This window comes from Peromyscus eremicus, chromosome 9 (assembly GCF_949786415.1).
Source record: "Peromyscus eremicus chromosome 9, PerEre_H2_v1, whole genome shotgun sequence".
Classification (NCBI taxonomy): domain Eukaryota; kingdom Metazoa; phylum Chordata; class Mammalia; order Rodentia; family Cricetidae; genus Peromyscus; species Peromyscus eremicus.
This window is the reverse complement of record NC_081425.1, coordinates 78,636,350-78,648,583: the sequence shown is the minus strand read 5'-3', so window position 1 is coordinate 78,648,583 and position 12,234 is coordinate 78,636,350. Positions and strand designations below refer to the sequence as shown.

The 12,234-nt window shown below is 45.8% G+C and overlaps 1 protein-coding gene across 1 annotated transcript in view; it reads right to left on the bottom strand.

Annotated features, from left to right (window-relative positions):
* Positions 1-473, bottom strand: part of Kat6b (lysine acetyltransferase 6B) — a 212,897-nt gene extending 212,424 nt beyond the window's left edge. Inside the window, exon 1 of the mRNA XM_059273847.1 lies at positions 357-473. The gene's annotated coding sequence lies outside the window, so the exon portion shown is untranslated. The remainder of the gene's footprint in view (positions 1-356) is intronic.
* Between the last annotated feature and the right edge of the window lie 11,761 nt (positions 474-12,234).

The following is a 12,234-nucleotide window of genomic DNA, read 5'->3' as shown; positions in this document are numbered from 1 at the left end:
GCGGAGGAGGAAGTGGCAGCGCGGATGGATCCATTCTCGTGTTCTACTGTATGAGTTACCTTGAAATACTTGACTAATAACTAAAAGAAAACTGTCCTAAACTGAGAAAGAGGAGTCATCTGCTCATTTTTTTTTTTTTTTTTTCAGAGCTGAGGACCGAACCCAGGGCCTTGTGCTTGTATCTCTGCTCATTCTTGAGTCACTACAGGATACTGAGTGCCAGTGGGAGGCAGGGTCCCCGCACACATCTACTCTGCTTGTCTCAGTTAGGGCAGTTAGGGTTTCTATTGCTGTGAAGAGACACCATGACCATGGCAACTCTTATAAAGGAAAACATTTAACTGGGGCTGGCTTACAGTTCAGAGGTTTAGTCCATTGGAAGCATGGTGGCAGACATGGTTCTGGAGAAGGAGCCAAGAGTTCTCCATCCAAATCAGCAGGGAGAAACACTGGGCCTGGCTTGAGCATCTGAAACTTCAAAGTCTGCCCCCAGTGACACACTTCCTCCAACAAGGCCACACCTCCTATTATGAGCCTATGGGGGCCATTTTCATTCATACCATCACACTGCTAAAAACAGTATCTGTGTTATTGAACAGGACAGATTATGTCTTATGATAAAGCACTTTCATTTTTGGGGATGTAAGTAGCAGAAACATACACAAAAGACCTCAAAAAACTTCTCTGGAGCAAGTGCCTGCATTATAAAACCATCCATCTTGGAAGGAAGCTCTTTAAGACACTGACTGTTCTAAGGAGGGGGAGACATTCTGTCCTCAGGGAATGAACAACTCAAAGGCATCAGGAAGTCCATGAAACTGACCAGTCACTAGGTCCCTCCCTCCCCCAGCTTATATAATTGATAGGCCCACTGAGAGTCACTCTCAGACAAGCTGAGCTGTCTGGAAAGGATGCTCTCCAACCTGTTGAGCTGCTTGTAGGCTGTGCAGTATGCTCCAGGCTCCCAGCTTTGATGAGTTGTCACCATTCTGGGGTGGGCTTTGGTGATGCAGCTGTCTGAATTGTTTCTGCTCCTGTAAGTAACCTCTAACCCATCCTCTAGTAAGTAACCTCAGTAGAACTCATTGGGTCAACAATTTGACTTCAGTGGCGTCCTTATTTTGGTCTGTTATCTGTTCCCTATCTGGGGTGAGGAGACATTTGTGCACATCTCCCCAGGATCCATGTCACACCACACTGTCAGGACAGCATTATTCATAAATTCCCAAAGGAGACAGAATCTAGACATCCACCAAGAGAAGCACAGATTGACAAATGGCAATGTAATCTCGTTGGAGTATTATTTAGCCATGAAAATGAACTGATTACACTACATAGAGTGCCTCTGGTAGATGTTGAAATAAACAAACAGGTCGTGTGGCAGCTGCACCTCTGGCTTGGAGGGTGCACTTTGTGTCTGTCTGCTCTTGCTCTCTTTACGACTTAAAAACAAGCAGACAGAAAAAACAGACAGTTAAAAACTGGCACAATAAAGTGCACTGGTTTTATTTATTTTAGCCAGAGTTTTACTGTGTAGCCCTGGCTAGTCTGGAGCTCACTGTGTAGATCAGGCTGCCCTTAAACTTACAACAATCCCCTTCCCCCTGCCTCCCAAGTTCTGGGATTACCTGTACAGTCCACCACCCATAGGTTAGCAAAGGGATCTGAGGTATGGGATATATGGTTGGCTTGTGGAAGAACAAAGGTCGCTATTGGGAGAGGTTACAAGGAAAAGTCTTCTGGGAAGCAAAACTGTGGATTTCTTTTTCTCTTTTTCTTTTTGAGACCAGGTCTTGCGTAACCTAGGCTGGCCCCAAACTCATTGCTTAGCTAAGACTGACCTTGAACTCCTAATTCTCCTGTTCCCGCCTCCTAAGTGCAGGGATTGCAGGTACACATCCTAAAGTGCACTCTGTGACTCTTCCCAGAGCTTCCTCCTTACAGAGCTCTCTCTCACTTGTGTGCTGTGCTCTGTGACTCCAGCACAGTCCTCTCTGCCAAAGGAGTCTGCTTCCTGTGCTGTCCAGATAAACCCTGTGTAGATGGCACAGGTCAGTTCTAAAATATAAACAGAGCAGAGTATTGTGGCCCACGCCTTTAATCCCAGCACCCAGCACTCAGGAAGAAGCAGGCAAATCTCTTGAGTCAGAGGCCAGCCTGGTCTACATAGCAACTTCCTGGCCAGCCAAGGCTACATAGTAAGAATTTGTCTCAAAACAAATAAATAGACAATTAGAATGTTTATTTAACTATCTGATGCTGTTTTCTGAATTTGATTTAGGTTTTTTTTTTTTTTTTTTTTTGGTTTTTCGAGACAGGGTTTCTCTGTGTAGCTTTGCGCCTTTTCCTGGAACTCACTTGGTAGCCCAGGCTGGCCTCGAACTCACAGAGATCCACCTGGCTCTGCCTCCCGAGTGCTGGGATTAAAGGCGTGCGCCACCACCGCCCGGCTGATTTAGTTTTTTTTTAATTGTAAGGGAGGGAGGGAGAGAGAGAGAGAGAGAGAGAGAGAGAGAGAGAGAGAGAGAGAGGGAGATGGTTGTGTTTGTGTGTGTATGCATTCATGCCAATACTGGAGCTCAGAAGACAAACTTGTGAGTCCATTCTCTCCTTCCACCATGTGAATCCCGGGGATTGAACTCAGGCCATCATCCTAGACAGCAGGTACCTTTACTCACTGAGCCAAGCCCAAGGACACTCTTTTTATACCAAACACAGCATGGAGCTGTGGTGAATGACTGTGCTATGAGCCTTATGCATAAGATTTGTAGCTGGGCGGTAGTGGCGCCTTTAATCCCAGCACTCGGGAGGCAGAGCCAGGCGGATCTCCGTGAGTTGGAGGCCAGCCTGGGCTACTGAGTTAGTTCCAGAAAAGGTGCAAAGCTACACAGAGAAACTCTGTCTGGAAAAAAGATTTGTGTGCACAGTGTTCCTATTTCCCTGGAGAATGCTGTGTCATCCAAAGCTTGTTTACCTGCTTGAGGGCCAGGCAGACTCTCTTCTCAAGCAGCACATCATTTCATCATCATGCGGCCCTGCACTGGGCTAACACTCGTCTTTCCATCACAGACATCCATGTGGAGTGGGCGGTCACTGGTGTTTTGGCCACTTTTCTTGCTGCCTGATGACGTTGACCTTGTTGTACTTGTTTCCTGTGCTTGTTGGCCAGTTGTTTACCTTCCTTGAGGAAATCTGTCTAAATCCACCTTTGCTCCCTGTCTTAGTCGGGGTGTCTATTGCTGTGAAGAGACACCATGACCACCCCAACTCTTTTTTCTTTCAAGACAGACAGGGTTTCTCTGTGTAGTCCTGGCTGTCCTAGAACTTGCTGTAGACCAGGCTGGCCTCGAACTCACAGAAATCTACCTGCCTGCCTCCCGAGTGCTGGGATTAAAGGCGTGCACCACTACTACCAGGCTCCACAGCAACTCTTATAAAGGAAAACATTTCATCAGGGTGGCTGGCTTACTGTTCAGAGGTTCAGTCCCTTATCATCATGGTGGGAAGCAAGGCAGCATGCAGGCAGACATGGTAAGCTGAGAGTTCGCACATCTGGACTTAGAGGCAACAGAAAGTGCTCTGTCTCACTGGGCCTGGCTTGAGCATATATAAGACCTCAGAGTCCACCTCCCCAGGGACACACTTCCTCCAACAAGAGCACACCTACTCCAACAAGGCCACACCTCCTAATAGTGCCACGCCCTTTGGGAACCATTTTCTTCCCAAACACCACACTCCTAATTTAAATTAGTTTAGTGTTTTATTTTGTTTTTGTTAGACTGGGTGTCTCTGTCTCACTGTGCAGCCCAGGCTGGCCTTGAACTTACAGAAATCCATTTCCCTCTGCCTCCTCAGTGCTAGGATTAAAGACATACACCATCATACCTCTTGCTTACTTACCTTAAAAAAAAATTTTTTAAGGGGCTGGAGAAATGGCTCAGCAACTAAGACACTGGCTGCTCTTCCAGAGGAAGAACAGCCCCGTGGGGATGCCTCACAGTCCTCTGTAACTTCAGTTTCACACCCTCTTCTGGCCTCTGAGCAGCCAGCCCCCTGGTGCACTGGCATCCATGGAGGGAAAATACCACATACATTTGAAGAATGGTTTTTATTTTTATTTTTTTTTATTTTTTTTTTCCGGTTTTTCGAGGCAGGGTTTCTCTGTGTAGTTTTGCGCCTTTCCTGGAACTCACTTGGTAGCCCAGGCTGGCCTCGAACTCACAGAGATACGCCTGGCTCTGCCTCCCGAGTGCTGGGATTAAAGGCGTGCGCCACCACCACCCGGCGAAGAATGGTTTTTAAAATCACATTTATTTATTCATTTTATTTCTTTATCCAGTTATTGTGCATGTATAAGTATGTGTGTGATCAAAGTGTGACATGGCGTGTGTGTGTGTGTGTGTGTGTGTGTGTGTGTGTGTGTGTGTGTGTAGGTCAGAAGGCAGCTTTCACAAGTAAGTTCTCTCCTACCATGTGGTTCCTGGGGTAGAACTCTGGTCTTCAGACTTGGCAGCAGGTACCTTCACTCACCATATTGCCAGCCCACTCATCTTTCTATGCTGTTTTGTGGTTCTTGTGTTCTCTGCCTCATTCCCTCCCTCCTTCCTCCCTTCTCCTGCCTCCCTCCCTCCCTCTTGTTTTGAGGCAGGGCCTCACTACATATCTGAGGCTAACCTTGAACATATGGCCTTCCTGCAAAGGCTTTCAGTGTTCTAACGTCACGGGTACATCACCTCGCCTACTTCTTTCGTTAGTTTGATTCCTAAATTTGTCCTTTTGCCTGTTTCTGTTTTACAGGGTCTTTTGATCCTCCCCCACACCCCCCCTCCAGACAGGGTTTCTCTGTGTAGCTTTGTGCCTTTCCTGGAACTCAACTCTGTGGCCCAAGGTGGCCTCCAACTCACAGAGATCCGCCTGCCTCTGCCTCCTGAGTGCTGGATTAAAGGTGTGCACCACCACCGCCCGGCCTTTTTGATCCTATTTTAAACTGAATTTTTTTCAAGGCACTCTACCACTGATCTAGATCCACAGCCCTTTCAGGTTTATTTGTATTTTCTAGTACCTTTGGTTATGGAAGCTAGGGCCTCACATAAGGTCTCCACCGTAACTTAGGTCAGCCTAAACTCACAGCCTTTCTCCTGCCTCAGCTCCTCTAGTTCGGGGCTCATTATAGGCATGAATCACTACATTAGGTTTATTGGGAGGTCCTTTCTTTTTTAAATTAATTAATTAACTAATACTTCATTAGTTAATTATTTTTATTTATTATTATTATTTTGTTTTGTTTTTCTTTTTTTTTAAACTGCAAATTGGAGTCCTTGTAAGATGGTATCCCAAAAGCAAATGGAACTTGAGTTTATAAATTTATAATTTTCAAAGCCAATCGAAATGTATATAACTAGCCGGGCAGTGGTGGCGCACGCCTTTAATCCCAGCACTCGGGAGGCAGAGCCAGGTGGATCTCTGTGAGTTCGAGGCCAGCCTGGGCTACCAAGTGAGTTCCAGGAAAGGCGCAAAGCTACACAGAGAAACCCTGTCTCGAAAAACCAAAAAAAAAAAAAAAAAAAAAAAAAAAAAAAAAAAAGAAATGTATATAACTATTGAATTAAATTTATCATGCCCAATAGAATGAAAAATTAATTAACTGTGGTAGCTACTTTTGCTGCCAGGGTCTCCACTGTGCTAGCTGTAGTAAGCAATTATGAAATGGTAATCCCAGAAACAGTAGCAGCGGTGTCTGCCATTGCTATAACAGCAACACCGGCAGCAGCAATGTCAAATTCTCTTCTGGAGTGTGTGGACATCCACTGGCATGGATACAATTCCAACAAAATTAATTTTTAAATTAATTAATTAATACTTCATTCATTCATTCATTCATTTTATTTATTATTATTTTGTTTTGTTTTGTTTTCTAAGACAAGGTTTCTCTATATAACAGTCCTGGCTTGTAGTGGAACTTGCTCTGTAGACCAAGCTGGCCTTGAACTCACAAAGATCCACCTGCCTCTGCCTCCGGAATGCTGGTATTAAAGGCATGCGCCACCACACTTGTCTTATTTGTATAATTGTTTTATGTGTATGCATACATTGCCCTTGGATGCCAAAAGAAGGTATTGGATCACCTGGGAGCTGGAGTTACAGGCAGTTGTGAGCTGCCTGATTTTGGTGCTGGGAACCAAACCTAGGTTCCCCGGGGCAGCAGCAAGTACCCCTAACCACTGAGCTGTCCCTTCAGACACTCTTGGGAGGTTCTTGAGGACTAAGTTGCTCTCTGGTTATGTGTTTGTTCAGATTCTTCTATTTATGCTTTTGTTTTGTTGAGAGAGACTCTCTCAGGCTTGCCTCAAACTCTCCAAACAGCTGAGGCTGAACTTGAACTCCTGATGCTCAGGCCTCTACCTTCCAAGTACTGGGATTACAGACAGAAGCTTCCAGACCAAGCTCTTTATTGGTCTCTGTTCTTTCTTTCTAAGATTTAGTCTTCTGTGTGCATTCTTGTCTGAGTGTGGGCATGTGTTCATGAATACAGTGCCCTCTGAGGCCAGAAGAGAGGACTGCATTCCTGGAGCTGGAGCTAAAGGAAATAGTGAGCTGCCCCATACTGGTGCTGGGAACTGACCTTGGGTTCTGTGGAAGAGCACTATGTGCTCTTAACTACTAAGTCGTCTTACCCACCCTTTTACTGGTTTCACTTTTTTCTAAAGATCTGTTTATTTTCATATGTCTGAGCGTTTTGCCTGTCTGTATGTATGTGCACTATATATTCGTGTCTGGCACCCACAGAGGCCAGAAGAGGGCACCAGATGCCCTAGGACTGTAGTAAAACAGGTGCATGCATATGAACCATGTGGTGCTGGAAACTGACCCTGAGTCTTCTGCATTCCTGAGCCCAAGTTCAAGTCCTCTGCAAGAGCACTGAGTGCTCCATCTCTTCAGCCCCTTACTGGGTTACTAATTTGACACTTTTCATCTTTTTTATCTAGGCCCTTACTGCATGCATTTTCCCCCGGCACCCCTCTTATTGCATTCCAGGCTTTGGGGCTTGTTGGATTTTTACTTTATTCATCTTAAAGTGTTTTCCAATTTCCCTGGTGACATCCTTGACCCCCTGGCTGTATAATTTCCACATACTTCTGATTTCCTTCTGCTATAGAGCACAACATTCATTTCATTGTGATCAGAGGCAGAATGTATGATTTCAGTCCTTTTAAATATATTGAAAACCTCTTTATGGCTCAATGTAGGCCACATCCTGCAGAACATCCCACATACACTGGAGAGGTAAGAGTATCCTGTTTTTGTGAGAGTATCCAGTAGGTGCCTATTATTTGCTATATAATTTTTTGAGAGAGTGAGAGATAGAAACAGACAAACAGAGGGTCTCATCAGCCCAAGGTGTCCTCAAACTCCCAATCCTCCTGTCTCAGTGTCCCGAGTGCCAAGGTGTCAGGTGCTCAGCACACCTAGCTGATCTGAGTGTTGAACTCCAGCCTTTTGTGGATCTTCGGTATTGTCACTCTTGCCACCAAAGAGCAGAGGACTCTTGTATAATATTAGAGGGACCAGCCTGAATATTACACATCCCAGGGGCTCAGGAGAGAGAAGTACGAACGGCGAGGACTATTTTCAAGAAAAGAGAATCTCAGCACACCAAGCTCTGTAGTCCATTCACTCTAATTCACCACTCAGTCTCTAGCTCTACAGTTATATATCCAAACAATCACAGTCCTCCCCTCCAGCCAAGTCACCAGGCCTGAATTCCTGTGTGGTCATAAAGGCAGGTAAGAGTTTCCTCAGGCAGTGATTGTCAGGCTTCCAGGGTCAAATGGAGGGGTGATAAGAATCACGTAGAGGGGCAGTAATTGTTAATTATCATTTGCAACCCAAAAGGGAAGTGACTAATGAATTAACTAAAGGCTAAATTCAGGTAATATCTAAGAAGAGGGATCTTATGTGTTCAACTATAATCTTAAACGTGATTGGTAGAAAATGTTAAGAATCTATAAGTTGCTAGGTCAATGGGAGAAAATAAAACTGCCTTCTTTTTTCCTGTGGCTCCTATCTGTCCAAGCTATCTGTCATTTTTCTGCAGGGTGGGGGAAAGTCGCTAGGCAACCTGTGTCCAGCTAGATGCCTCTGGTGATAGTTAAAGGGAGATCTGGAACTAGAGGTAAGATTTGGGAAAGGAGGAAATTAAGCTTAATTGCCACATCCGCCAGGCCTTCTCAAACAGGTAGCCTGGATGCTTAAGTCTGTTCTTAGAGAGTACGGAAGTATCTCTGATAAGGTACTTTACTCCACCTGGGGATGGACCTGGCCGGATGTTGCCAATGATGATAATTACAGGGAGGCTTGAACTGGGGTTCTGGCTGTGCATAGCTGTCAGCGCACAAGGTTATCTAAATATTCCTTTAGTAGAGGGGAAATGGTGCCCAATAAATGATGGAAAAGCTACAATAGCACACAAGAAACTCATAGCAGAAATGGCTGATAATCAAAAGCCAAATATCACCAAGGCTCCTTGAGCCTCAGCTTGACCTCTGGCTTCTTCCAGGTATTAGCTTTGTCATAAATCAGCCGAAATCCTACTGTGTATATTTTTGTGGCTTGTAGCAGAGGACTAGCTGGGTAGTGGTGGCATACACTTTCTTAAACATAATTTCTATGTTGGTGCTTTGGGAAATTTACATCATGCACCCCAATTCCACTCATCATCTCTCAATCCCCCATATCTGCCCCTCAGCCCTGCATAACTCCTCTAAAAGAAAATTAAAAAAAAAATCAAACCAAACCAAAACAAGCAAGCAAGTAAGCAAGCAGCAACAAGAAAACCCTCTTCACTCTCCACCTTCCCCACTTCTCCAACACCTGGTGGCACTGGGAGTCCTGGTGCGCCACACAGTAGACCCCTTGGTCCAATCAGCTTCACTTGCAAGTGTTCATTGCCATGAGTCCTTGGTCTGGTTCAAGGCCTCTGGTTTCTGGCACACTGGACCCTCACCAAATAGGATGGGCCAACCTAAGGCCCGGCTGTGGACCTAGGTGGTAGCTAAGCTGCTGGTCAGTCTGGACCACTGGGTGGTGGTACACACCTTTAATCCCAGAACTCAGGAGGCAGAGGCAGGAGGATCTCTGAGTTTGGGGCCAGCCTGGTCTACAGAGCGAGTTCCAGGAAAGTCAGGGCTACACAGGGCTGTCTCAAATATCACCCCCGCCCCCCCCAAAAAAAGATGACTTGGACCTCTGGCTAGAGTGTTGGGTTCTCTATTTCTCCTTTTACTCCTTTTCAGTTCATGGACTATGGAGCTCTGTCTTGGGTGTTCATATGACTATAGTTGTCCCTGGGTAGCCATGGGAGACTAGTTCTGGTACCCTTCTCATTCTCAAACCCAAGATGCCTGAGTCCTTTACATAAAATGGTATGGTATATGTATAAACCCATGCACATCCTCCTCCCTGTATTCTTTCTTTCCTCCCTCCTCCTCTCCCTCCCCTTTTCCCTCTTTCTTTTCCAAACAGGGTCTTACTATGTAGCTCTGGTTGGCTTCAAACTCACGGGGATCCATCTGCCTCTACCTCATGAGTGCTGGCATTAAAGGTGCGTCATCACATCCAGCTTCTGTCTCCACTCCCACCCCCTTCCTTCCTTATATCTTTTCTTGAGACAGAGTCTCATGTAGTCCAAACTTCTTAAACTCCTGTAAAATCTGGGATGACCTGAACGTTCTGATCCTTCTGCCTGTATCTTCAGAGGCATGATGGGGAATGAGTCCAGAGCTTCATGCATGCTGTGAAAGCTTCAGGCATGCAATGAGCTGCTTCCTTCTCTACTTGGTTTATTTATCTATCCAGAAACTCTCAGCTAGGCAGTGGTGGCACACACATCTTTAATCCCAGCACTCAGGAGGCAGAGGCAGGTGGATCTCTGTGAGTTCGAGGCCAGTTTGGTCTACAGAGCGAGTTCCAGGACAGGCAGGGCTACACAGAGAAACCCTGTCTCAGAAAAAAAAAAAATTAAAAAAAGAAAGAAACTCTAAAATGGTTTTATTAGAGTTTAAAAGAAAAAGGAAACAACAGAAACAGCATCTGCCTGGAGGAAAGAAGGGAAGCCTTGCTGTTTAAGTTATTAGTTTGGGTGTCAGCCACGGGGCCCCAGGGTGGAGTGGAGTGTCTTTGTTTCTTTTAGACGTGGTTTCACTCTATCTGGCCAGCGACATTTTCCTGCCTCAGCCTAGTGCTGAGGTATAAGGTATCCCTGGGTTCTCCTGTATACTGTAAGTTACTCTATCACTCTAACACACAGCAGAATAGAAACTCCATGCTGATTGTAGTATATTGTATTACTTAGGGGACCTTGACTGTTTCTAACTGTGTGTTTGTGTTTAGGTAATTGCACATATGTAGGTGTCTGTGGAGGCTGGAAGAAGGTCTTGGATCCCTTGGAGCTGGAGTCGTAGGGAGTTGTGAGTCACCTGATCTGAGAGCTAGGGGCAGAACTCAGTCCTCTACAAGAACAGTACATGCTCTTAACCACTGGGCCATCTCTCCATGCCCCAGAAACAATGATTTTTAAAAGTCTGCAGCTGTTCAGTACAGAGGCAATTTCCCTCAGACAGTCAATGCATGCTGGTTGAAGCCGTAGATGCAGAATCTACAGATATGGAGGTTGACAGCATTTATAATGATTAGCTTTCTTGTTATACTGAAAACTATAGTTATAAAATCTTCATTCCTTCTAGTAGCTCTTTCACTTATGAAGTCTACGTTGGTGCTTAGGTAGGCATTCTGCTCTCTCGCTCTCTCTCTCTCTCTCTCTCTCTCTCTCTCTCTCTCTCTCTCTCTCCTTCGAGACAGGGTTTCTCTATGTTGCCCTGGCTGTCCTGGAACTCACTCTGTAGACCAGGTTGTTCTCGAACTCACAGAGATCCACCTGCCTCTGCCTGCTGAGTGCTGGGATTAAAGGCGTGTGCCACCACCGCCCGGCCATTTCTGCTCTTTTGGCTACAGTTTACATTGGTATGTCTTTTTATTTCCTTTTGCCTATTTGTGCCTTTGGTCCTTGTATAGCTATCGTATAGTCCCACTTAATTACTTATTATGTATTTGTGTTTGTTTATGGGGCTGATAAGATAGAGTGTAGTGTTGCCCAGGGTGGCCTTGAACTTCCTGTGTACCTAGTGCTGGTCTTATACTCCTGATTCTCCTGCTTGAGCTTTCCAAGTGCTGGAATTATGGGCATGCAATACCATGCTCAGCTCTCGAATGCCTTCGTTGTTGAAAACCAAACTTGTACCAATAGACTGGCAGTCCCTCTCCACTTACTGAAACTCTGTAGCAGCAAGAGAGCACAGTTCTTTTCCCTCTGTATTTTCCTACCGTGAACATTCTGTGTGATCAGTTGAGGGTTTGTACCAGCCCGCTTACGCTTAAACAGAGCAGGCTGTCTCTCCATAGGACCCATCTCAGAGACACCAGCCTTCTGCCTCTTCATCCCGCTATCCACTTCCCAATTCTTTCTCCATCCCCTTATTTTTTCCTCCTCTTCCTTCTCCCTCTTCTTCCCTCTTCCTACATCTGCTCTAGTGATGTAATATGACCTAGTGGATGGGCTAAGGTTTGGGCACCAAGAACATCAGAGTATGAATCTCAAATGGCAGTTTGCTAACCTGTAAAATGGTTTTGTTTTGTTTTGAAATGGGGTTGAAATGGGGGTCTCACGTAGCCCAGGCTGGTCACAGACTTGTTATGTGTAGCCAAGGGTGATCTTAGACTTCTGATCCTTTTGCCTTCACCTCGCAAGTACTGAGATTACAAGTGTGTGCTACCACACCTGTCAAACACCACACACTTAATCCCAGAACTCAGTAGGCTGAGGCAGGAGGATTACTGCAAGTTTGAGGCCAGGTTGGGTTACAGAACAAGACCTGCCTCAAACAAAACAAACCCAGGCTGGAGATGTAGAGTGTTTGCCTGGAGTTCAGGAAACCTTGGTTTGATTGACCTCAAACACCACATAAGCTAGATGTGATGTTTCATGCCTGTAACCCTGGCGGCAGACAGGGGAGGCAGGGGCTGCAGAGATGCTCAGCTGTTCAGAGCAAGTGGTGCTCTTGCAGAGGACCCAAGTTCAGTTCCCAGCACCCACACTGTGGCTCACAACCATCCCTAACTCCAGTTCCAGGGGATCTGGCCCCCTCTTCTGACCTCTGCAGGCACACATGTGCTACACAT